Consider the following 27,715-nt stretch of genomic DNA (forward strand, 5'->3'; position numbering starts at 1 on the left):
CTCACCGACTTTAGGGACTTCACAGGAAAAGTCGGTTTGTGTGCATTTGTGTGACAGAAAAAAAAAAGGGCAATACAAGAATGAAGGTAGAAATGACAAAAACATGCCTCTGAGAGAGGAAATAACAACAAAAAAAGGACAAGAAGACAGGCTGAGAAAGCAAAAAAATGAGAAAGTCAACGAGAATAAAAATGAGCCGACAGAAAAAAAAGTGAGAAGTAATCTGAAAAAACGAGGCACGTCAAAGTAAAATAATAGAGAAAAAAGAACATAAATTGTTGCGAGCACACAGAACAAGGGAGAAACATGATGGGAAATCGACTGTGGCAACAAAAAAGGATTTCCAAATGATTGCAGCTTTCTTTGTAAATAATGTTAAGTGTCAGTTTTAGTCCGCTTCAAACACTCTAAAGATGTTTCCCCCCCAATTTAAATGACAAATGACTAAAAAAAATATTGTCAAATGCAGAGAAACACGTTGTCTTTTGAAATGCTTCAAACTATCACGTGGCAAACAATCAAACTTCAAAATAAAGTTGCAGCTGTTTAATGGATGCGTAGAAAAGCAATGTGATTCTTTTATATTTCCAGAAAAAAATGGCACATTTACTACGTCAATACTCTTTGTTGCAAAGATTTAGATATACCTGTTTGCTGTCGCTACGATATAGGGTAATGATACATAGCCTTTACGTACTCTTTATTGCCTCATGGAAGAAGAAGGAAGACGGACAAAAAGAAACAACGAGGGAGAAAAAAAAGGACATAAAAGTAGAGAAGAACACAGAGGAAAATGCCTGAAGAAGACAGGTAAAAAAGATTAAATTGTTTCCTCGCACAACAGCTGAAAGATGCTCCTCAGTGAGTGTGACAATCCCAATGCACGGAGAGCATCAGAGGTTCTTCTTTGCCTTTGAATATCTGTCGTTCCCTTGTCTCCTTCCTTAACATTACCCTTTGTCCCTTTTCTCATCTCACCACTGGAGAAAAACTAATATCACCTGTTGGTTTTTCCTTTACTCTGATCCCTCTTTGGAGTTCAAGTATTATTAGGAATTTGCAACACTATGTGGTATTTCATTTCAATAAGCCTGATGCTTGCATTTATTTGAAGAGATTTTCTGTTTACTGCTAAGTCTGTTTCCATTTGCTGTAAGTCTGTTTCCATAAAAATTAGCTTGAATACTTGGTCCATTAAAGACATTTCGTTTACACTAGAAGTTTTATGCATAAGGCAGACAATACGCTGTCATTATCTGTCATTAGCATGAATAAGGTGTCATTAAGTGTTGTTTGCTAAATTATGACACCTTTGCAGCTATGTTGGTATTTTTTGGGTTAGATGGAAGGATGTAGTAGGGTTAGGGGTCACGGTGCTACCCCATGCCCTCTAAACTGGTTAGAAACAGCTGCTTATCAGAAATACACACATGCATATGGTTTAAACCCAGAAACAAATGCATTTATTACGAGTAGTGTAAAAAAAAAAAAACAGTACATGTTTGTCACCCATTGCTCCATGTGCTTATTGTCCTTCATTTCTCAAACTTGGAAGTGGCAAACAGAACAGAAGCCTGCCATTGGTTTATGATCCCAAACATTCAAAGTAATTAAATAGATTAAGTCGTTTATATTCAAAGTTCTTCTAACGTAATTATGTAAAATTGGTGTAACATGTTCCTTCTTTTCTTTTTTCGAGTTACTTTAACTAATATTTTAAAATTTTAAATTGAACTATATTTGTTTATAAGCAAGCATAACATAAAAACACAACTTAAGTAGGTCTTAATAAAAGTAATGACATGCTAAGAATGATAAAGTCCTGTTGTTCCTGTTGTTTCAAAGAGGTCTTATTTAAAAAAATAAAGTTAATATACCCAATATATCACTTTAATTTAACTGTTATCAAAGAAATACAGTAGTAGACAGTCACCCAACCTTTTAAGTTCTGGATTTTTTTTACTTTTTAGTTAATCAACTTGAAAAAAATTGAACAAATCGATTTCCTCAATTTTTTGAGTTCTGGCAACTTATTCAGGTTTACAGTGAATGTGATAGAGCAATAATTGTTTTTTAAGTAAATGTGAACATTATACTTGTATATTGTTTATGCCAATATAAAGTAAATTGGCAAATTTTCCAGTCTTTACTTGTGTATAGGTGATTGATTTTACCCTCGATCATGTGCATTGGTACCTCAATAAGAGGAGGCTCGAGGCCTTGTGAGGAGTTGGTGGTTGGTGTCAGAGCTGTCAGGTTCTCAGAGCCATGTCAAGTGGAGCAAAGTTATACAGAACTGCAACAGAGCATATTGTGTAGAGCTCGGTCTTCTATTGTTTTCACGTTTTCCTCTTTTTTGCAAGTTGTACGCGTTGGGTTTTACTTCACTGCACTGTAAACACTGCTGCACTTTTTTTCACTGTAAATAAATCCACTGCATCTTTGGAACCTTGGAATTCTTTTTTAGCCTAACCCACTAGTCCATTCATACATTATGGTTAGGATTAGGGCAACAAAGGGTTAAGGTTAGAATTAGGGTAACCAACGACACATTATGACAGCCTTCATGACACCTTATTCATGCTATTGACAGGTCTGTCATGTCATAAAAATGACAGCGTAATGTATAAAACTTCAAGCAGTGTTACCGACATTTCTATAAAATCAACATAAATTCAATCATAAAGTAACACATACGTATTGAAGTATGAGCTACTAAATGTTATGTACTGTAGTTTTGTATCATAAAATGTATCTAATAAAATCACAATTTATGTTTTTTTTTTTTTTTAATTATGCATATTAAATGTACAGAAAGAAATGGTCTCACTATACTTTGCTCAATAGTCCACCCACCAGAAGAAGATAGGCTTGAAATAAAATTATGCATCTTTTTATTTTTGCCAATATATAATATTCCTTGGCAGGAGTAAGTACGAGTTTTACGAGTCAAAAATTTAGAGCACTTTCTTCCTCGTTGCTGCTTTGCTGATTTTATTGATTCGTCGCTCTAAGTTTTCTGCAGCTGCAGGGACTAATTTCACTTTTCCAACCGAGGCTTGACTCGTGAGATCAAAGTGACGAAAACTGCTTTGCTGTCGCTGCAGATTGTCACCAACATCAACAGTCCTTGTCACATAATCATGTTGTTTTCAAATCAAGAAGGAAAGATTTTCAGCCATTGAAAAAAAGTCTTCATCCCAAATTTGAAATGTTTCTTGACTTTGGATAAATATTAGCTGTCTTTTTTTTTTTTTAAACAGGCAGTAAAGAAAGGCAGTTGCGCCTCTTTAGACTGAGCTTAATGACCCAGTGAATGGCGTAATCACTGTGCACTGCTTAAATGGTATATGCAGTAAGCTTTATGTGAAAGATGTCCATAATTTACCTGCTGCCATTCCTCTGAACTTTTCCTGCTCAGAACTGTAGAAATTGACTTGTCCTCTGAATTTGTGAATAAAAAAAATAAAAAAAAGACTAGTTCCTGCACGGTCTCTTAAACCCAGGACTGCTCACACTTGTTGTTTGCAATCTGCTTTAAAAAGTGTGAGACCAAGTGGAGGGGGAGATTCATATGACTGCGCTGACCTTAGGGTAAATTCAATTCAACTTTATTGAAATGTGATAATAATAGAGATAAACATAACAGAGATTTTGGATTGAAGAATTCAGCAATTTAAGTGTTTTTGTACCAGGGACTGGTTTCATGCGAAAAATGCTACCGAAAACCAGATAGTGGCCCCTACATAAGGCTAAAGTAGCTTTACGTTAAAGGGTCCATGTTACGCTAAATCAACTTTTCTGTGCTTTAAATATGATAAAAGTGCTATTAGGGCTTCATACACATGCTCAATGTGTTTTTTTCATTGATTCCCTCAATCGTTAGTTAGAGGGTGATTTGCTCCTTTCTCACTGCAGGGTGAGCACAAACACCTCGCTCCAATTTGATGACACGTTCCCACTTTGATGAGGAATACTGGAGAAGCCGCGCCTCCAGGAAACAGACACGCCCACGAAGGTGAGCATTTCAGCGTCCTTCGCGCAGTGCTATGTATGTATTTTCTACAGTCTATGTATGTACCGGCAAACATTCAGCCCCCACGCTCTGTCTCATGTTTATAAAGCAGCATGAGCTCGGCTACGGAGTGGGTGGGTGGCCCGCCGTCCTCTGGCCCTACGTCACAGTGCGGGGAGAAGGAAGTCAGTGTCCCATCTATAGACACGCCCACTCATGAATATGCATAAGCAGGCCGCAACTCATCCTGAGAAGAAGAACGAAATAACTTGTATTTTTACAAACACGTCAGCTGGTAATAAAAATGTTTTTATTTATTTTTATTTTTTTCAAACATATTATGTATTTTTAGGAAAGTTAGTTTGCTTTTTTATATTAGTGCACTTTCACCTTAATTATTTAAAAATGATCAATTAAGATGCATATTTTGAGGCTGGCGGATCTTTTAAAAATGATTGTTTCACATTATTATGGATAGTTTTAAATTTTCCTCACAGGGTTTTGTGTCTCTTATCTAAATCTGCATGTCATATAGTTGTTTCACTGTCACTTTTTGACATTTTTTCTGTCTAATCCATTGATCATTGTCTTTTTTGAATTCTCTCTTGAGGTCCGTTGTTTCTGTAAAAAGGCTGCCTCCATTGTGCTTTGTTTTTTAATCACCTGTTGCAATAAAACCATATATCTGGACATTTTCTTTGAAATGCACTTGTCTTTTTGCTCACAGTCTGTAAAGCTTCTGCTGTCTGATCATTGCTGTTTTGCTCAGGCAGACAAGAATAGAAATAATTGTGATTGTAATGAGCTGCAGACGTGTACCAAACCAGTCCTTGGACTGGGGTTGGGCACCCCTGCAATGAGGATTTGACAGAGACAACATCTTCATGCACTGCCTTTGCTATGTACCAATAGATTGTACTAACCGAACTACACCCCAGATCTGAACACCTGTGCTAAAATGAATAAACCAACATATAGTATTGGACCATGTTATCAACTTGAAGTAGTTCTCCTAAAAAGTGTTAACCCATAGGTCTTACATCCTCTTTCTGAAATGTCAGATTTTCTAAACAAACTATGAAAAATGCCCGACAAGTCGTTTACTGTCGGGAAGTTTGTGCAACTCACGGTTACCAACAATACTGAATGTTTAACCATGTTTGTTACAATAAACCAAGATGGTGAAACCAAAAAACTAAATTTTATGAGGTTAACAGGCCTCCTACTATAACACAGTCCTTACAAGTGACCCACATATAATAGGTATTATAAGAAAATCACTTTAAGAGGAGCAAGAATATAGAGTTTACAAATGAATGACTTTTAAGGTCATTCGTTCTATGTTGAGAAACATGGGATTGATGATTAAATCAGTATCTGGTGTCAAATAAGAAACATTTACGCATTCACAAAGTCCACTCTCATTCTTTAAGTCCCACTGCTTTGTAGCTGGCCTACATAGAGAGCCAGGCTTTTGTTGGGCATTACATCTTCCAGGCACGTTCTGGAAACGAGGGCACGATGGCAAGATAAAAGGTCTTTTGTTTCTGCAGCCCTGTGTGTTCTTTTTCTGCACACACAGAAGAAACGATAATCATATTAACAATTCAATTTAAATGGACTTCCGAGTATAAAAAGAAAAAGAAAAACCTTGCTGATTGTTTTTTTCTTTCTTTTTCCATCCCGTGGATTCAAGTGTTTAGCAATAAGCGTTATTTAATTGCAGGAACTTCTAAAAGTCTGTAGTGTGCAGAAATGTTTAAGAATCAACAGATTGCAGGAAAAACCTGGGATGAATAATTTTATAGTTTTTCTTGATTATTATCAGGTAAAGCTAAATAGAATGGTTTTAAAAATTGAATTGTTATTACATGACATTCTCTTACTATTTCAAGTCTTTTTTGCTCTGTACCTCCCATCATTACCTTCCTTGAACTCCAATTTCCAAAGTAAACAATGGTCACTCTTTGCTGCAGGTATGATAGGATATTATAGGGCAGGTTAGCAGATGTTGCTCCTATTTCCTGTGTTTCTCTATTATTCATATTTTTTTTTTTCCTTTTTTTGTCTGCACATGCTGTCACAGGTCAACACAACAAGTAGGGGTGTGGAAAAAAACAATTTCACAATATATCACGATTTTTTTTGGGTGCTAATTTTAAAACGATTTTTGTATTAAAAAAAAAAAAAAAACAATATTTTTTTTATTTAAAAAATATTTTTTTATTTAAAATTTTTTTTTTTTAATTACATTTTTTGTTTTCTGTTTTTTTGGGGATATTCAATCAATATTTTTGTGTATTTGTGCAATATTTCACTGGTTACAAGGCCTTCAATGTGTTGCAATGGTTACTTGATGCACTTGATTTTATGATGGCAGTGTGTAATGCCTGCAATATTTATGTATGCACAGGCATTTTATTTTCATATTATCTGTTCAGATCAGTGTTTAAACTGATATAATAGGATACATTATTTTTTTTCTTATTTTTGTGCATTGTCAGTAACTCAGGGTGATTTATCCTTAATGTTCACACTTACAGTTGATACAATGCTGTCATTATGCTGTAATGGTTACTTTGAGACTTACACAGTAGTTTCAGTGAAAAGAAACTTGTTGAAATGTATTTTATGATGGCAGTGTGTAACACTGCATTTTCTTTTTTTCAGTGAAAATGTGCAAAAACACTAATAATAATAATAATAATAATAATAATAATAATAATAATAATAATAATAAATATGATGTGTTGAAGCAAATAGTTTTGACTCAATATGTCCTCTGAATGATCAATATCTTCTGATGAACATATAAAGCAACTTGATATGTCATCTCTCCATTTAATTTTGATATTAACTGGGTAGAATATCGCGAAATATCGCAATAGTATTGTATCGTGACCCAAGTATCGTGATACGTATTGTATTGCCATTACTCACCCCTAACTACAAGAAGTTCAATACTTTAAAGACTGCAATGCATGTTTCTCTATTATTCTAACCGTCTCAGTGGCTGGTTGTGTCAAACCATGCCAGGGCCTTTCCACAGACACTGTAACTGCTCTGTGTTGGCTAAAAATGTATTCATACAGAAGTTGTCCATGGAGATTAGTCATCTTTGTAGTGCTGGCAGGACGGGGTCAGAGTTTGCAAGTAACAAGAAATGGCAGCATGAGCATAGGGCACACAATAAATCTTCCCTATGTGCCAGCAGACGCATTGAGCTACGACTCACTGAATGCTTTGTTTTTTAAATGAGCAGAGTTGACCTTAGTGGTGCATTAATGCACGCTTACGATGCAAAGACATTCAAACCCACAAAAAAAAAAAAAAAAAAAAGAAATGGGATAATGAAAAAAAACAGCACTCAAGGCTAAATAAAAGGGGAAAAAAACAAAAGAGAAAGAAAAAAGAGGAGAGGAGAGTGGAGGTTTACTGTTATGACTGTTCACCTTTTTAACCTCGCTCCAGAATTAATTTCAGCTTCTAAATGGTAACACTGATGTTTGGCTGAATAAAACTGCCAGTGCAATAATCCTCAATAAAAAGCCATGAGTGCTTTCCATGGGAAGAGGCATTTGCCATTCTCACTAGGGTGGCCATCAGATCGCTGGCTGAGTTCAGGGAGACAAAAAAAAAAACAACAACATTGCTTTCATGAAAGGCTGATAGAATAGCCTAAGCACATAAATGCTTTGTCATACCACTGTGGAAAAAAAAAGAAAAAAACACTCTGTGCTCAGATTATGGGTAGTTTATGCACCATTTGAACTTCAACTGGTATTTCAAACTGATGAAGAAACAAAGCTGTAACGATAAAAGCAGCGGGTATGAGATATGTCAGAGTGTCAGTGATGGCACAATTTCTGTGCCAGGTCCAGCCATCACAGGACGATAGCTGCTGAGCACAAATACCCAATGGAGGGTCGGGCACAGCGTCACTATTGGCATAACACTTCATGCTGATAACAGAGAAAGGGCCAACTACAATGAGATAATGTGTACAAGCTGTCATGTGAATATTTAAAGAGGTGTTCAGATTTTACAAGTTGAGTCCGTTAAATTGAAAACTATGCGATAGTACATAATGGACTCCTTTTGAGTTGGTAAAAGCAGTTCATAAATCCCAGTTGCATAAAAAACTGGACAATCTTCTTATCAGTTAACTTTCATACAACCTTTGATGCTGTTTATTTCCAGAGTAAACAGTAAAGCTGCCCAAACAAAATCCATGACAGGCATCGGAAAAACCTCCGTGCAGCTATGCCTTCATTGTGTCCTAGGGAGAAATCATTGTTGATGTGTTGATTTCACTTTACATATAATACCCTCTTGGTGAGCTATCTGATGTAAAAAAAAAAACTTTTCCAACAATAATCCCACATGGGCATTTACAAGTGCATTCACTGTTGGAGAGGAAAATTATTAAAGCTCTGTTGGATAGTCTGCCTCAATAAAGCTTCCAGTATGGCTTATGGAGTACATCTAAAGGAATACCTTGGATAAATGGTTAAACATGCTAAATGTAATCAAAGTTTAACTAAGTGGATTGTCTCTTGAGATGTTCTCATAGTTACCTTTATAATAACCATCATTTCTTTCAATGGCGATGTCGAGAATTTTGACAAATTGACAAAACTTGCTTCAAAACAAGCCAGAATGATACAAGGGATCAAAGGGGAAAAGAAGAAGCTCTAGCTGTGGCCGTAATAGTCTTTATTTGACCCACATACCCTCACAATGCGAGGCCAAGGTCAAGCTAGCAGGCGGACACAGCTGGGCGGGAAAAACGAAGCATCCCTGCGGCAAATGGCCAGCCTTTGATCAGGCGTGTCAGAAAGGTGACCCGCACTATCCAGTAGCCGGCACATGTGGCTGTGGCCAATGAATAAATGGTTGCAAATACTCAAACTCTTCACTTAGCCTTAACAGTTAGAAGATAGTTTATTTTTATTTACATGTCAAGGATATAAAATGGGGTTGTGCTAAGACTTTTCCAAGTCTTTGATGTACACTACCGGTCAACATTTTTAAAGTTATTGCAATTCAAGTCGTGCAAGTCCAATGAGTAGCTTGAAATAGTACTGAACAGCCAGAGGTTAAAAAAAGATTTGGTTACCCAAATCAAAAAAATATTCTACATTTCAGAATTATACAAATAGGCTTTTTTTGGGGAACATGAAGTGGATTAACAATTTAAAGTTGTTCCGCAGCAATGAAGGTTGAATCAGCCTTGAAAGCTGGTGCCACTAATTCCAACCCCCTTTCCAAACCCCTCTGTCTGCATTAAAACAGTGTTGGAACACAGGGTACCAGAACCTCATGAGCATCAGGTGAACAGTATTGTTCATGGATTCCATGATTATTTTTTTTGTTTTTTTAACTCAAATCGCTAATTTGTTCTATGCTTTCATTTCAGAGTGCAATGACACAATAAACTGAATCATTTTCAGTAAAAAAATGGAAAAAGTGTGTTCTAAAACATTTGACCGGTAGTGTATATCTGCCAATCTTTTACCCTCTTTTGTAAGAGGTTCCAACAAACTAACTAAGAGATGGAGTGGAGTTAAAGTGGAAGAGGTGCAACCTAGGGGTAGCAGTCACAAATGCAAATGCTTACAGTCTCACAAAAACCCTAAAGGGAAATTATTTGACACTTTGGATTTTAATCCTGGACGTGAGTGTCAGTGAAATAAGACAAAACAAAGACAAACCCACCCCACCAAAGCAGGCCTTGGCGATGAAAAGGCAATGTGAAGGAACTACTCAACCCACATGGCAACGTTTACCTGCCCACTCAGAGGTCAGACAAAGTCATACAATTGAAAGAGTGATGAGAACGAGTGACAACTACGTCCATTACACAAGGAAAACATATTTGTGCAGCTCCATCTACGCATGACATTGTTTGATCATTGAGAACATCAAATCCATAATCAAAAGCCGTGTCTGAAGTTGTAAACACAAGGAAGCAAATTACTCTTGATGGTAGGCAAGCGACAATCCATGACTGGATGATGGATGAAACTGACTTATGAAAATATTTAAATTCCTCTTCTTGAATATTTTTTGTGTTATCCAGAATCTAAATGGGACAGCCTGTTGCAGTTGACATGCTTGGAGATGAAGTATAGGCTTGTACAAAGGCTGAATCATTTTTCAAGTTTTTTTTTTTTTTTTTTTTTCATTTAGTTCTGAATCAGATTTGAGGACCTTTCTCCAACATTGTGCCCCCAGGTTCAGTATAGCCATAAGTAAAACCTTCTGGGAAATGTAGTTCAAGTGAAAATGTGAACAAATCTTCCCACTGGCCTGATATCAGATCAAGCAGCAGCCTGAAGAGAGAGGCAGGGCCCCATCCCATATTCGGAGGGTTCACCTACGTGGCAGGGTATGTATGGTGGAATAAGTGGGACAACTCCCAGCAGGCTGTGAGAGGACAGGCCAATAAATGATAAAAGAGCATGGGAGTAGTCCCTGTGCTACCTTATTGAAGTTTGCCTTCGTACATTTGCACCAAATCCCAATTTGCCCCACCTGAATTTTTAAACTCTCACCATCGTATCTTTGCATTTCTGGACATATTTAGAGCACTCCAAACTGACTGCGCTTTGTCAGGGAAGAACAGGCCTAAAGTGAGCTGTAAGATAAATACATTTATCCAGAAGCAGGTGTTTGCAGAATCAGGCTCTTATATGTCTAGTAGATGACTGCCTGAAGACAAATCAAAGGCTAAGATACATGATGGAAGCCACATATTGTAGGTATTATCTGACGCACAGGTGAAAAGTTTCAGATAATGTGTTGACGGATTATTGACCATATAAAAACCCTTTCTTTTGAAGAAATGAGCAACCTAAATATTGTACATAAGCAGAGATAAAAACCAAAACATAGAAATTGGTTTATGTTGATTATAATACCAAATTTAAACACATGTATGTTGGAGAAGATATATCAAATTTAAAAGGATTAATAATAAAACTACAATATCAAGTATTATTGTACTTTCTTTGTTTTGTTTTAATCTTACTTCAGGATGTTTTCATTTTCAAGTTAAAAATAACATCTGTAGTCTTACATAAACAGTTACATAAGGCATGTATATTTTTCATAAAGACTATGTTAAAATATGAGAAATTTAATAAAATAGAAAAGTAAAACATGACCATGTTTAAACCCTTTCCTTTGAAAAAAATGAGCAACCTATCCATTTTATAGTACATAAGCATATATAAAACCAAAATATAGGAATGGGTTTATGTTTTTTATAATATCAAATTTAAACACATATGTTAGAGTGGAAATATCAAATGTAAAGGAAATAATAAAACTACAAAATCAAGTGTTTATAGGTATTTTTGTATTTTCTTTGTTTTGTTTTACTCTTACGTCAGATGATCATTTTTTTGAATTCTGAATTATTATTTTTTTTTTATATTGTGAAGAATACATAACATCTGTAGTCTTACACAAACAATCACATAAGGCATGTGTTTTTGTTAAAGACTGTTAAAATAAAAAAAATAAAAATAAAAAAAGGAAAACAACCATGTTTAAACATGAGTGAGGATTAACATAGGGACAATCTCGCTCTGCTTCATTAGCCCTGAACTTGCCTGGTAATACTCTGACCTGAAAATCTAATCGTATTTGCACAGACTCCCAAACATAAACACTTGAACTTAACATATGCAAATTTGGCTATGTAAGAGTGCGCACAGGACAAATAGTCTGTGCAGCTTTTTTTTTCTTTTTTTTTTTTTTTAAAGCATTAATATTTTTAATTGCTTTTTGGTTTTCCAATACCTCAACACCTTTCTATCTATCTAATATGCTGCCAAGTTAATCAACTTTGGTTGACTCTGAGAGATCACAGGCACTTTAGCTGCTGATGTGCCCAGCGTTCCTCAAAGGCAAACACTGATGAATCTCCTGTGTTCATTATAGAGGGAAAAAGATCTCTTTAATCAGACGGGGAGTCACTTATCGCAAGAATGCGCGTTGTTAAGCCAAACGCACACGAGGATCCACACACGCGGCAGAACACACAGAAGTACAGTCTAAAGAATGCACATTTAAACAATCCTTTGTGACGATTAGGAGTCCTTACAACACACATAGATACGTTTATTTATTGCATTTACACTCCAACTAAATTAAAAGATGCTAAATAGCTCATATATATATATATATATATATATATATATAGGTTTAGTTATACTGGACAAATGTGCACATACATTGTATACTTCCAACTAGCAATAGACAGAAGTCAAGACAGATATAAATAGAGAGTACGTAATTAGGACATACCTAATTACAGCATTACACACACAAACACACACACACACACACACACACACACACACACACACACACACTTACACAATCTAGGCAATCTTAACGTGACAGCCAGGGGGAATGTAAACTTGTGGCAGACAATGTTTAAGACTGAATCAATATTTGAGGTTTTGTGTTCAAATGCTTGTCAGTGGGGATGTAGGTAAATAAATGTGTCTGTAGATTTGGGCCCCGAGTTGTTGTGTGTGAGAGCGCGTTTCTGTTTAGGTGACTGAACAAGTGTGATTATGATGTGTACGTGTTTGTGCGTAAGTGTGTGTGTATGCCAATCTCCCTGGCTTGTGGACAGGCGAACACTGATTTAATCACTCCCCAGGCAGCGTGTGGGGGAGGCAGAGGAGGGCTGTGAGGCAGATAGGAACAGACAAACGCGACAAGGCGAAAGCGGGAGAGAGCGAGATCGCCCCGCAGGACAGCTCTGCTGCACAACAAATGCAGACGTGAACTCACACCAACTAAAGTGCACCTAAATTAACAAATATACAGTCAACATTTGTTTGTGTTTTTGTCTTGCAAAGACAAAGCAGAAATAAGGCACAATGGAAAAGTTGAACAGCATTTGTAGCTTGCCTTGAGGCCAAGGTTTTTTTTTTTTTTCTCGCAATTCTTTGCATGTAACCTTGTATTGACAAACATGCATGTTATGTTTGTGTAAGGTCAGGATGCACACACTGTGTAGATTCAGGGCGAGGTCACTAATGGAGAACAAGGTGGTAATGGGCCGAGCGGTGCAGGTTGTTCTGTAATCTCATCACACTTAACTCAATAAGGTAAAGGTCAGTATGCCCTCAATAGTCTCTCTGTCCCTGTGATGACCTGTCGAACAAAGGAAGGAATGGTGCGTCATCTTGGAAATAGACTTTGATCTTGATGATCTCTCGAAGAACTTTTCAGCTTTTGTCTGAAGTTTCCTGAACCTTTACAGATTAAAAGATTAAAGCCGCAACAGGTACGCTAGCACAGAAGAAGTGATGTGGTGTCAACCTAGTTTTTTTCCTCTACTCCAACTTCTTTTCTGCCAATAGGTTTGTATTCATTTACAAAAAGTCAGTGTAATCAACCTTATATATGTATGTATATGATAGTTATTGTAATATTTGTTATGTTTTTGATCTATAATCTGCTTTCTTTCACACACCCTTATTTCCATCTCTTCTACTGAGTGTGTATGGGTGGGGCAATAAACTGAGTTTACGGTAAACAATGGTCTCACGACGATGATACAATACCACATTTTTAGAAAGGTGTAAAGGAAAAAAGACCATGTTTTTATTTAACTCTAACCCTGAACAAACTTACTCTGGGTATGACCTTGCAGCCCAGTCTCACAAAGTTTGTGACACTGACATAAAATGGACTTTGATTAATATTTTGTGTGTGGCAACACGACTAATTCATATTCTATGTGCTGCTTATCACGAATATATTATATATTATGTGTTATATATTTATGTGCTGCGTGACAAGTTTTTTATTTGTTCATTCACAAAATGTTGTAGTACTTCCTGGTGGACATTGCAAATGAATGCATTTCAAAAGCAGTTGTCACCCTAACCATAATCCTAACCCTAAACCTGAATGAAGTGTTGTAATAAGAGGCAATTATGCACAGTAGCTTCAAAGGAAAGACCCGCAGCACGAAAAGTTTGTGACAGGGTGACGTTTCACTCATGAGATTTTGTCTGACCTTTTCAACTCAATAGAAAAGTAAAATCAAACAATAACAATGTGGTGTGTCGTGCACTGTGCCTCCTCGCAATACTACTCGTATCCTCGACAATAAATCTTGTGATGTTTTAATTTCGCAACATCTTGCCGCACAACACATCATTCCACAGTTAGTTATTTCACAAGCTGGGTTTCCATTACAGATTTTTGCAAAATAAAAGTGATATTTCTAAATGTCAACAAAGTATAATTGCCCGCGAGACTTCAGCACAGGAAGATGGACGCTCCTAACCTCCTTATAACACTACGCTTTCTTTTGTTGTTTCCTGTCTAAATTCCTTGAAGAGAAGTGGTCATGTGCGAGATTTGAGTGCTTTTTCGAAATGCAGGTGTTTCTATCACCAGTTTTTATTGAGCTATTTAGATTTTGCACATTTCCAAGGGTAATGGAAACGCAACTAATGACAATGCTTTGGATCAAGTAAGAATCAAACTGTCAACAGGCTGTTTAAAAACCTCTAAAACTTGTGACTCATACATTGAGGACAGCTGTGTCCATAGTACTGTATATATTGTATATATAGTATAACTTTAGTTTTTCATCTTTGTGATTGGCTCAATTTCCAAAACATGTGTATTTCTAAAATCTACATCTTTAAATGATCAGAAAAGTATTTGACCAAAGCAGTATAATTACTTAAAGCTGATATCCGGAGTTTCTGAGAAACCTATGTTTATATATGATTCTTTTGAAATGTGAAAAAATACCTAACTAGTCTTATACTATGGTCTACTGCAGGTGGTCATTCATATATATTAATGTATAGAAGCCCCTCCTTCGTCATATAGACCCCTATACAAATGGAAACAATTGCCGACTGCGCCCAGCCAATAGGCTTCGACTTAGTGTTTTTGAGACTGTCAATCAAAGTGAATGTGGAACTGTGCACGAAAACAAGGCCGCGCGTCACAACAGCAAACAAGTAAATATCATTTTGGCTCTTACCTGACCCATAGACCTAAATCAAATGCGGCCCGATGCGACCTTGTTATGATCTACGATGCGCGTACAGAAAAGTAAAGGCGTGGCTTCTGGTAGATTGCAGAGGCAGGGGGAGGAATTGGAGCTGTTGAGGGTGGGACATCTAGACGTCCTCTCAGAAACTCCGGATATCAGCTTTAAACACTATAAATCGTATTTTTTAAAAAAAATGGGTTTTGGGCTTCTTTTCTCATGACTGTCTCCGCTCCGTTCCTACTGTGAGTGGGTTGGCTCAAGTGCTTGACAGAATCAGACCGTGTGATCAATCAGCACACAGTGGTAACAATAAGAACCAATGGGTAAAAGAACACACAGTCCCACACAGACATACTCACATTAAAAAAATACAGAGTCACGAATTGTAGTGATTAATGCAGAACGCTCAATAACGCACTGTAGACAGCCAAATGGGTTAAAATCTAAAGCACCCTGAAGGTTAACACCTGTGAAAATAAGTCATTTTCCACAGCAGTCATCTCCCAGTTTGCCTTTTCTTTTTAGAATGAGGGGGAAGGAGCTTTAAGGGTGACCTGGGAGTCTCATGTAAAATGTCTCTAATCAGCCTCGGGGGGTTCAACAGCCTCTCTCGGCTCTGGTGGAGCTACGAACCAAAGGCAGGCATATGGCAAGACTGACAGTCCCTCTTCCCAGGGATCAATACTAAGACTTCTTTTAAAGAGTGAAATTTTGACAGTCAAGACAGGGAATTCTACATTTCCAGAGAGGAACAATGTTTTCTTAATATTTTGTTGTTTTCTGATGGAATTACGTGACATAAAGTAAATGTGAGAACATCTCTTTGTTGTTGTGGGTATTGTTGCACTTTTATTACATCAGCTTTTCCTTCATTAGCATTTGTGAATTGAAAGGATTGAGTTTGTTCAACATGTCGACAAATAATGTGGTTGCGTCTTATTTCATATCTTAAGACTTCATCAAGCCCACACATTTTTCTAATATTAATGCTTGGACTTAGAATACATTTGGACACTAAATGAAAGAGCCATGATTATCGAAATTAAAAAAATATTTTTGTTCTGTTTACCCAAGAATGAAGTGCATTTTAAATAGTCAAGCAAGAAACAGCATTGAGCATAATTGTCTAAACATCATTGAGTCTTCAGTATTTAACATTGCTCTGTTGACTCTGCTCTTAATAACTGCTCTGGTAGCACGGTTATTGCTGCTTCTACTACCTCTTCACTTCATTCACTGTTTATTCCAATTAAAACTAGACATTGTTTCCGCTGCTGTGAACCATATTGACGTAGAGTCTCGTACTGTATCAGCATCAGCCTTCGGAACAGTGAACTCATTATTTTGTGTCTTTATAATCATTTTTTTAAACACATTTTAATCCTTTCATTTATACTCCCTTTGGTTCAAATTAAGTGAATATTCAATGGCATTTTAAGTGTTTGTTTCAGTGTTCTGGAAACCAATCCATTTTAGTTTAAAGCCAACGATGATTCTTTATTAGATAAAATTCTTGTGCCTCCTAGAAAATAATTAAACATCATTTACTCCAAAAAGGAAAAAGGGTTACATTTGAGCTTGAAAGTTTGTTTTCATCTCCACTGTCCATTTGTTGACATTTTTGCACATTGCATTGTGGGAAGTTGAGTCACAGAGATGAGATGAAAACAAACTTTCAAGCGGCAATTTCTACCTTGTTCCTTTCATATTCGGAGTAAATTGCTATTCATTGATCTAAGAGGCATATATTATGTATATATTTTATCTAATAAAAATTATTGGGCTGCAGCTTGAAGAGAAGTAGAAGTTGAGTACAACTTTTGAGATAATTTAAAGCTGTTTTTTTTTTTGGCTCCATAACAATCATTGGTATGACAAAATACAAGCCAACTTGTTTCTTTGCATGACTATCCCTACCATCCATCCCATCTGACATCTGGCACCAGCTGACTGGGCACAGCTAAGTCGGCTTCATAGCTTTAGGGGAGGTCAGAAACTGGGTGTTGAGCAGTGGGGCCATCAGGGAGGTTGTTCTGCATACTGAGCAGCCTGATTAGGCAGAGGAGCACAGAGGGGCTCCAGCTTAAGAGGGCCGGCGGGACCACAAGCATGACAACACTCAAGACATACAGCTTTTGTTGCCACCGATGACGAGGTATGACAACAACTTACGAGACACCTTTCTTTACCATTCACCTAGACCAGAAAAAAATTTTTTTAGTTTATGGTTTCACTGAGTTATAAACCCTTCTTAACTCACAAGATAAAATAAAGATATAGATAGATCTTCAGTACAGTTATAGTCAAACAAGGCAGTGTTTAGTTTCCCTGTGCATTAAGCAAAATTGCAGCAGTCAAGGAGAAGTTAATGCACATATTTGCATACAAATGGAAGGAACAGAGTATTTAGCTCGGGAGTTATTTGTCTTGTGAAACACTGTCTACTCACCACTGTCTCTATAATAGGAGCAAATTGATAAAGATAATGAGGCCGAGATGAGGCTGGCGCACGTTGGGCCCCACACAGCTAACTGCCCAAAGCAATGCATCCACTGCTTTGCCTCTATGGACACATTGCCAGCATGACAGATAATTTGTGCAAAAGCTCTCCATTCCATTTCACCCGACCACTCAATCTAATCACAGCCCCCTGCCCCAAAAATCACCAGCGCCCATGTGGCACATGCCCAGGTGCATTCTAGGAACTGATGAGTGTTATCATGATGAAAAATAAAATTCAAGACACGCAACTCAACGAGCGATTGGAGAAATTGTCGCAGCAACATGGGTGCGGAGTTTATGAAGCGTTGCTGACGTACACTGATTATTTTTGATTCCCTCCACGGTATCTTGTTTTTCCAATGAAGTGAACCCAGCACAGGTGGGGGATTCAGAACCATTGATGAAGACTTCTGTATAATGGCTGAGACTTTGTCAAAAGCTGTTCTTTTGTACAAGACTATCCACAAATATTCCAACATTGACAAACATGAGTATATTCATATTGTATGTCAAATAAAATTCTTACAAAATGATGCATTGGCAGCAACAAAATTGATGAAGTGTCAAATGACTTTAATAAACAGCTATTAAATACATTTTTGTTGAACAAACAGCATTTAAGAGGTGGGAAAGGGGACAAGTTGTCAAAATAAGTACAAAAAGAGAATTTGAAGTATCAAACCTGGACACAGAACCCAAAGACAGCTCAACTGAATTTTTGATTTTGGCTTAAGCTGCATAGGTAATAAGACTGTGATGTCCTAAATATACTAAAGAAGTGCACCATTCATGTAACTCCAACTTGTTTTATGAGTTGAAGGTCATCAGATTGTAGTGTCGATTGAGTCGATTGTAGTGTCGAGTTACCCGTTTCATCTGGCAATAATGTAAGCTGGTTTCGTTTTGCTACATTGAAATCTGTTTACTGAAATGTTCCTGGTCAAGAAACTAGATGACGTTACTAAGCGTAACATGTCAAACTGAAATAGGAGTACAAGCCTGACGTGGTGATGATCCACAAAAGCTTCACTGAAAGATTCACTGAAATCAATGTGATGCCCACATTTACAGAAATATTACATGTATTTGAAGGCTAAAAGTTGATATAAACTCAGATATTATGCTCATACTTCATACCAACCAACAGAGGTGACAAATAACAAAGTACAAATAGTTTGTTACGGTGCTTAAGTAGTTTTTTCTAGTATCCTTACTTTACTTGGGGATTTATTTTTTTGGCGACTTTTTACTTTCTACTCCTTACATTTTAAAAATGAGCTCGTAACTTTTAAGACCTTCGAAGATGATGCCACAACGTAAAAAGAAGCAACATTTTGGTAGTTTGATCTTTTTTCTGTTAGGCAGGTCCCTTAGTTTAATGGTTAACATTTTCAAGTTTTTAAAAATGTTAAACTCAAAGCTGCTCTGGGTTTTATTGAGCATTGTGCATTTTATTTTATCTTAAAAAATTGTATTTACAAATCTGACCTATAATTAGTGCTAAATTCTCCAGGTGTTCATAAAAGGTTTAATTTATTTCCACGTACCAGTTTTCTACTAGTTTTTTAAAATGTTAAACTCAACGCTGGGTTTTATTGAGTATTAAAAAAAAAAAAAAAAAAAAAATCTTGACACATTTTATTTACAAATTGTATTAATTATGAGTGCTAAATTCTCCAGGTGTTCAAATGTAACAGATTTAACTTGTTTCAATGTAGAAGTACAAAAAAAAGGAAAAATATGGAAATTTCGGGTTTAAACACCCTGTCTTATTATTGAAGGGACATTTGTTTTGCTTTTTACTTTTGTACGTTTCAGTAGCATGTAGTTTTTTTTTAACTTTTACTCAAATAAGGTAGCAACTTCAATACTTTTACTTTTACCATAATCATTGTTTATTCAAATATCTATACTTTTACTTGATTACGAAAGACTAGTACTTTTGCCACCTCTGCCAACCAAGCATTGTCACATGCATTATACATACAACTACACATTCCTTGATGAGAGTTAAAGTCAGGGAGCGTTTGAGGACAAAGGTTTTGTTTAACAGAATGACAAAAAATTACATTGGGTAAAAAAACATCTTGACATGACCAGTACTGTTCCTCCATTCTCAGTTTTAAGGAGTTCAATGGTGAATGCACATAATACAAGACTTTTCAAGATCCCTCTTTTACCAATGACAAAATTAGCAAAAAATATGGCAAATGCAAAAATAGACCTTTTATAATTTTTTAAAAGTCAATGAATAAAGGTACAAAATTGAATCCTCAGTGCAAAAACCTGAACAGCCACATTAGGAAGAACCAGGCACTACCAATAGGTCAAGGGGTAGAAAGAGAGAGCAGGGCCAGGTGAGGTAGAGGGGTCAGCCAATAATAATGGAGTATTATATAGATAAATAAATAATAGAGTAGCAGCACGGGATGAAATTACTGAGCTTTACCCACAATATCTTCTCTCATTAGCGCCAGCACTAATGTTGCCATTTATGCTTGTGTTCTACACCAGCTCCTCCTAATTAGGCATGGGCTTCTAAAAATAAACATGAAACTAAATAGTGGCGTGAAAGTACATGCAAATCTGTTGATGTAAAGGAATAATGGTGAGGGCATAAAGGAGGGGTTGGGGTGGGGATTAGTGGTGCGCTGCAGACTGAAGTAATTGAGTTGGGTAGTGTTGACACCTTGCCACCGTCAGAGTGGCCATGTTGTGGAACGGACTGCGTGCGTGTGCACTGCAAGCCTCAGCTGGTGTTTTGTTTTGTGTGGCTGGTGTCATTGGAAAGGCGTTAGCTTAGGATACAAAGGTGGGAGAGGTTGCACAGATACTAATCCTTGCATTACTTTGAAATAGGCGACCAGGGCAGAGTCTTCCTCCTGTGAGCAGCATGGACAATCTGTTGCAACACCTGAGCCGGGCACAGCCCGGCCAGGATGAGAGCACAGGCCTTGGCACCACAAGGACAAGGGATTGTCTGCCATCAATGCAACACTTTAGAAAAATACCTCTCTAATCTACGTCAATAATATTATTGAATAACATCATTCAAAGTAAATGGTATATTTCCAGCAAACACTTATAGGATATTATCTGTGTCATGGCTAGTAAACACATAATTATTGGTATCACTTTACTTTAAGTTTGATACATAAGGCTGACATTATGCTGTCATTATCATGAATAAGGTGTCAGGAAGGCTGTCATTAAGTGTTGTTCGCTAAATTATGACATCTTTTGCTAAATTACGACACCTTCAAAGGTGTGTTGGAATTCGTTGGGTTAGGTGGAGGGATCTAGTGGGGTTAGGGTTAGACAGTTAGGAATTAGGGTTAGGGTCAAGGTTAGGATTAGGGATAGAGGGTTAGGGAAAGAGTAACAAACAACTCTTAATGACAGCCTTCAAGACACCTTATTTATGGTATTGACAGGTGTCATGTCATAATAATACAGCATAATGTCAGCCTTTATAATAATAATAATAATGCATCAGTTTTATATAGCGCTTTATCATAGACACTCAAAGTCGCTTTACAGAATTAAGGCATTATTCTTTCACTCCACACTTAGTGGTGGTAAACTACTATTGTAGCCACAGCTGCCCTGGGGCAGACTGATGGAAGCGAGGCTGCCATAGTGCGCCATCGGACCCTCCGACCACCACCAACACTCACTCACACACTACATTCATACTAGGCAATGTAGGTGAAGTGCCTTGCCCAAGGGTACAATGACAGATACCACTGGGTGACTGCCACCCCACTGTGGCACCTGGAATTCTCAGTGGTCTCCCATCCAACTACTAACCAGGCCCAGACCTGCTTAGCTTCCGAGATCTAACGGGATCAGGCAATGACAGGCTGGTATGGCCACATATGTATAAAACTTCAAGTAAAGTGTTACCGAAGTATTTATTATTTATTTACCTCACATTTTACAAAAAGAGAGTTACTCAATATGAAGCACACTAAAATTAAATGTTTCTACAGTGTATACTGGTATATCTAACACTACTAAATACCATCTTATCCTAATCCCAGTTGTGGCACAATGTATCTTAATGGTCAAGGCAGGATCTGGGCCCCAGATCTTTGAAGACACACAATCACACATTGATCTGTTGTCAAATTCCCGGTACGTGGCTCCTATTAACCAGAAAAACATGCTTTAACAATACATTTATTTACTCTACGTGCTGCAATCTAATGCCCATTTTTCTAAGATACACCCAAGTTCCATTAAGCAGACATTGACAACAATAATAGTCCCATTAGGCAAAGAAAATAAAACCACAGTTTTTACCCTAAGGTTATATTGCTTAACCAGCATACGTTTATTAAAACTGAATTATCAAAAGAAACCTCTGAATCTGCTTTGTATAAAAAATTCTGTAAAATGTTGACAGCTCTGTAATACGTGGGAGAGAAGGTATAAAGTACAATCACTAGGATTCATTTTCACAGCAGAGTGCCTGTTAAAGCGCGGCAGGGGCAAAGTAAAGGCCAGGCTCATCTTGATAATTCCTTTCTTAGCCTTGTCACTGCAGATTTAGGACTTTAAGGAATTTCTTTAACTTTTGACATTGACGTGATTACATATTGCCTGGTCTGTTTGTTTTTTGTTTTTTTTAACTCACTGATTTTTTATTTGAAATACTTTTTTTTTTTTTTAAAGTATAAATAGAATGAAGAGGAACTTATCTATTAGCATGATCAGCAGAGATCAGCAAGTGTGTCTTTGCTGCTGGGTAGTTGTTTGTAATAAAACATGCTGTACTTGCTATGTACTGGGTGTTTCCTTGTTTAATTTAATTAGATATTTTATGTTTACTTCATTCAATAGGTTATTAATAATTTACAATCAAAAAAGTCTCCGGTCTTATCCACTTACAAAACAATCTATGTACATCAATATGAGGGCAAGTAGTTTCCTTGTAACAAGGGCAGAATATTTTAGCCATTGCTTTAATTCCTGATTCTTTATCTAAGATTAGGCAGAGACAAAGCAATTATACTCTCTATATATACAATAACTTTCAGAACAAGTACGCAAAGTTATCTTCATCCCTGAACTCAAGCTTTGAAACTGAGGATTGAAATAACTTCCTTTTTTTTTTACATCACAAATGCTTGAATTTGACTTTAATAAAGCAACAGATATACTGACATTTGACAAATGTCTGCTATTGACAATAAATATCCTTTTAGATGCCTAATAATATATCATGTGTCATTCTTACCATAATAATGAAAGGTAAACTTTAAACAAAGCAGTCTTAATTAATCTGAACAGTCTTAAAACATAATGAAGTTTTTCTAATGACAAGACAAAAATTTTCACGTGAAATTTGAAGCATCTTGAATTCTATGCTCTAATAAAATCACTGCATCATTTCGCGGCACTTAACAAATCACTGTTTTCCTGCCTCATCTATCTCATGTGTCAACCTCGCAGCAAATCCTCATTTATATTTGATGCTTTTTGAGAGCTATTGAGTTTGAATTTGTTTGCCGAGCAATGTCACTGGAGGACACCAAATCTTTGTTATGGTAATTACAGCTCAGTGAAATTATGTAGATGAAACAAATGAATAGGTCAATGTTTCACAGAGCAACACACGGGGATGTGATGCATTTCTAGCAAGTAACCATAGGGAGGTGAGGACAGCCTAATTAGGGAAACAACACAACTGTTCTGGCAGAAAGAAGAATTGTCTAAAAATTGTTGAAATCATCCAAGAGGGATGGGGGAAAATTATTTTATCGGAATTGCAGATGTTAGACAACAAAAATGTACGATTGCAGAGATTGATTTTGCTACTCCCTATGTTTTGGAACATGGGTGTGTGAGTCCTGCATGTTTTGGATGCTACCCTGGTCCACCAGCTGGTTTCTGTAGCGCCGCATGATGACACAAGCACTACATTTAAAATCTAGTGATCTAAAGCTCTGAAACATACGGGATGGGTTCTCGTCAGGAAAGGACTTAAGCAACCCTATGTAGAAACAATTCTATGCTGGAAAACAAAAGGTAGTGAATATAATCAGTTAGACTGTATGTTTTGAGATTGCCATTAAAATGAGGTTACTGTATTGCAATAGATGCAAAAATGATGGCGTGCTTTTGAAAAGAAACAAGAGTTGTGACTAATTTTGGGGCTAAATACAGTCCATTTGGCTTTGCTTCAAACTCAGCTTAGTTCATTACTCACGCTCTGAGTCACAAACCTCTAGAGCTGAGGCCGTCGGCATAAGTCATCATCGCCATGGGCACAGACAAGTATGTACTCACTCGAGTGCAAAAAAATATTTTCTCTTCGCCTCTTAAACCATCACACACAGGCTAAAAAAAAAAAATCATCTAATTTACATCCTTTTTGTTTTATTTAGACATGCATATTTGCATATTCATACACACAAATACCTTCCCCGGGACTCGTTTTTGAGAAGCGTCTATGTTTCGTCGTCCCATGCCAGCAAGCTCGTTCTGGATGGACAGCCCGACTCTCAAAACCTCTTCTTGTAGTTTTTCTTCTGCTGTCTCTCAATCTGTTCTGTATTGTCATCTGATCTGTTATATATGCCAAACATTATTCCCAACAAGCATTTCCTCATGATTCATGGCCAAATGTTTGTGTGTAACTAATTACACTTAGTTTCAACATCGTCTTCTTTCACATAATATACAACTTTGGTAATTCCTTCATTATGAGATGTGATTTTGGATTTGTTTAGTACAGGTTTTCCAAAAGTCTTCATTATACACAATTAATACAAATATTGAAGCATGTAGGAGTTGTTGGTTTCATACTCTTTTTTGGGATCTTCTAATCTACCAATTCTAATGAAAGTCAACAAGTAAGTAAGTAAGAGAAAATAAAGAAATTGCCTGTAAAATTGACACAGTAAACCCTACCGGAGCTGATTTCATTGCAGATTACTACACTTCCCTTTTTTCCCGACAAAAGTTCCAGTTAAAAGGCTCTTTCCCACAACACATCAAGATGGAAACCAGTTAATCTTCCAATTAGCACATATCAGCCTCTTGGCTATAAAACCTACATCTTAATTTGTAATATATTGTAGCACATTTCTGGTAAGATTGAATGGCAATGTATTTTTCTACAGCTTACTTTGAAATAACACTCAACAATGCAATGTAAGCAGTGACCTCTAAGGCTAGTTGGACCCTTTCACTACCCTGTCAACGCTTGATGGCCCATCATCATGAAGGTGACTCATGAACGAGTGTTTGGCACTGTAATGTTGCAGTCAACATCTCATTCCCTGACAGATTACAGTGTTGGACAAGCTGCCACTCGCAGCGCTATGGCTGTGATAGCTTTGATAATTGAAGTGCTCGGAGTGCATGGATCAGACAGATGAAGCCCAGCCAGTCAATGGATCAATAGTGTATTCATCAGCTCTAGGTGATGGACTTCAATGAGAGAGGGGAGCTACATTCTATTTTTTTTGTTATATTAATATCAGCCGTGCGTAAAAGCTTATTGTTACAGCAGAGATAACCACTCACAAAGCCAAAATAAGCATAACTATGGTGGTAACAAGAAAAAAAATATGGTAAACAACAGCTATATCTTACAAATGGATCACGTATCTAACCAGCATGTGTAATGTTGGTGTATCCTTTCAGTTCTATTGTTACCACTTTATCTCTTTCAGTCCAATTTCACTGTTATAACCAACTATTAGCCTATCCTCTTCCTGGAAAACAGACAAACAAGCTGCTCAGCATTCGTTGCGTGGCAGCAAACAGATTTCATAATCGACACTCGCATTGCTCACAAGTCAATAGCTATGACTTTATCACTAGGAAAACACACAGATGGTTTGTTCATGGACTTAATTGAAAAAAAAAAAAAGAAAAAAAAAAGCTGAGCTCCGGCGTCAGGAACGCAGAGTCATTTTCATATTGCTCAAATGTCACCAGCCGGTGAGGTGACAGGCTGCCCTGGCCACCTGTCAAACCTTCCCATGACTAGCACCACCATAGAAAACACCCAGATACCAGCATTAAAAAATGACTCCAGCACAGAATTAACTGTTGTGTCATCTCTCGTGAAAGGATATGTCGTTTCTTCTTTAATCTTCCAAAGATAAAATTTGCACACGTTCAAAGACAGTAGTGGGGAAATAAAATTGGTCTTGTCACTATAACGAATGATATGGACGGAGTCGCCAGGGTATGAGAAAATCAGAGGGCATAATTTTTAATCTATTGCAGTCTCTCTTAAATGGGAGGATCAGTCAACCTAATCAAGTAACCATAGGTCCAACACACACACACACACCCTGGTAATTTCCACTCAACCACACCATGACTGTATGAAGGTGAAAGGCCCAATAGTGTATATGGCAAAGAGATTTATCCCCATCTTTGGGTGTTAAGTGGATGCTTGTGCGGAAGGACAAGGGATTAAATTCAACCTTTTGCATTAACCTGATGCTCTTAGCTACAGCCTACTTTTATGAATGCCAATACCTTTAAGATATCAAGCTTCTGATAGTAAATGCATTATAGGGGAGAGTCGGTAGGAAAGTAATGCAGGATAAAACACAGCCATTTACTGAATATTCACGTCTCCAATGACATCAACATGTAAACCATGCAACACACTCCGAACGCAAGAAAAAGTTTTCGTCAATGTAACAATTCTGCAAAGTTACAGGTTAACTCTTTTTTTATGAAAGGTTGCGTTTATTGTTCCATATGTAATATTAATGAAATGTAATAGATCATTTAGTCTCTTGTGAGACATCCTGAAAAAAAGCAGCATTTTTTTAGTTTTAATGTTCTTATAGATTTTTAAGCTGTTGAATGTTTTCTGTTGCACTTTTTGATCATGTAAAGCACATTGAGTTGCCTTGTGTATGAAATACGCTATATAAATACATTTGCCTCACCTTAACTAGTTATACTCACTAAACCTCTATTCACAATTATCTCAATCCAACCCACTCGCCACTGATTGCACTCAACAGGCGCTAGTTTTTATAGAAAAAAAAAAAAAGCCAGAAATAGCCAGCAACAAAATATGCCAAATTAAAATACTATGATTAAAATAGAGCTGAACTAGGATCAGTCATTAACACTACTTTATATCCAATTACATTTGTTTTCACCTGAAGGAAAGAGGTTTTGGGGTTTATCCACTCTTTAAACCATATTGGTTTGGTCGAGGGGTTGTCTTCTGATGGAGAGGTTGGAGGTTCGATATCAGTGCTATACATGTCTATGTGTCGAAATGTTCTTGGGCAAGACACTGAACCCTAAGTTGTTCCCAATGGTCGACTAGCACCTTGCATGGCAGCTCTGTCTCATTGGTGTGTGAATGTGAGGGTGAATGGGTGAATGAGCTGATATTGTGAAGCGCTTTGGGACTACCTCGTTGGTTATAAAAGCGCTGTATAAATCAAGTCCATTTACCATTTACCGTTTTAAAAAGCGCTTGTTTGAAAACTGTCACTTTTGTACCAGCTCTCCCCTACATGATAGCTAGACTTATCAAGGCAGGGTCACAAGATGGCAGAAATAAGAACTTGTGGTTGAAAACAAAATGAAAAGGTAGCAGAAGATGAAACTTGCAAGATCAGATGAAGATGAACGTCAGGTGCTGGATGCTTGGGGATCTTGAACAAGAAGGAGTTAAAAAATAGATGGATTGTGAATGGGGAAGACTTACAAAAGTAAAACGTAATGGCATCACAAGGGGATGATAAAAAGTTAAAGCGTACACAGGAAAGTAGTGAGGACGAGGAAAATAGCCAATTAGAAGGAAGTCAGCAGGTGTGTTTTTCTGTAGACCCCCTACTCTTTTCCTTATCACCCATACTTGGTATGGGGTAGTGATGCGGGGGGAGGTTGGGGGGGATGAGCTAATGCCGTGCAGGACTTAAAGAGCAGGAGAGTTGCTATGGCAACCGACTGGCACGCTTCATCTCCAGGGAAACGGAAATGTCACAGCTTAAGAGGTCTCACAGAAAGCAAGTGAGGAAGAGAGAAGCAGGGAAATAAGCAGAAAGGGAAAAATGTGCAGGTGAGTGTGAGGAAACGACGAACACAATACGATTGATGCACAACTCTATCTATAAAGGAAAACAGTCACATTATCTACTGAGTTATCG

At 37.2% G+C, this 27,715-nt stretch overlaps 1 protein-coding gene and 1 pseudogene across 5 annotated transcripts in view; both read right to left on the minus strand.

Moving 5' to 3' along the window:
• Positions 1-27,715, minus strand: part of celf6 (CUGBP Elav-like family member 6) — a 230,306-nt gene that overhangs the window by 126,738 nt on the left and 75,853 nt on the right. The gene's annotated exons all lie outside the window — the stretch shown is intronic.
• On the minus strand, positions 21,330-21,447 carry LOC114461363 (uncharacterized; annotated as a pseudogene).

Source organism: Gouania willdenowi, chromosome 3 (genome assembly GCF_900634775.1).
Source record: "Gouania willdenowi chromosome 3, fGouWil2.1, whole genome shotgun sequence".
NCBI lineage: Eukaryota > Metazoa > Chordata > Actinopteri > Blenniiformes > Gobiesocidae > Gouania > Gouania willdenowi.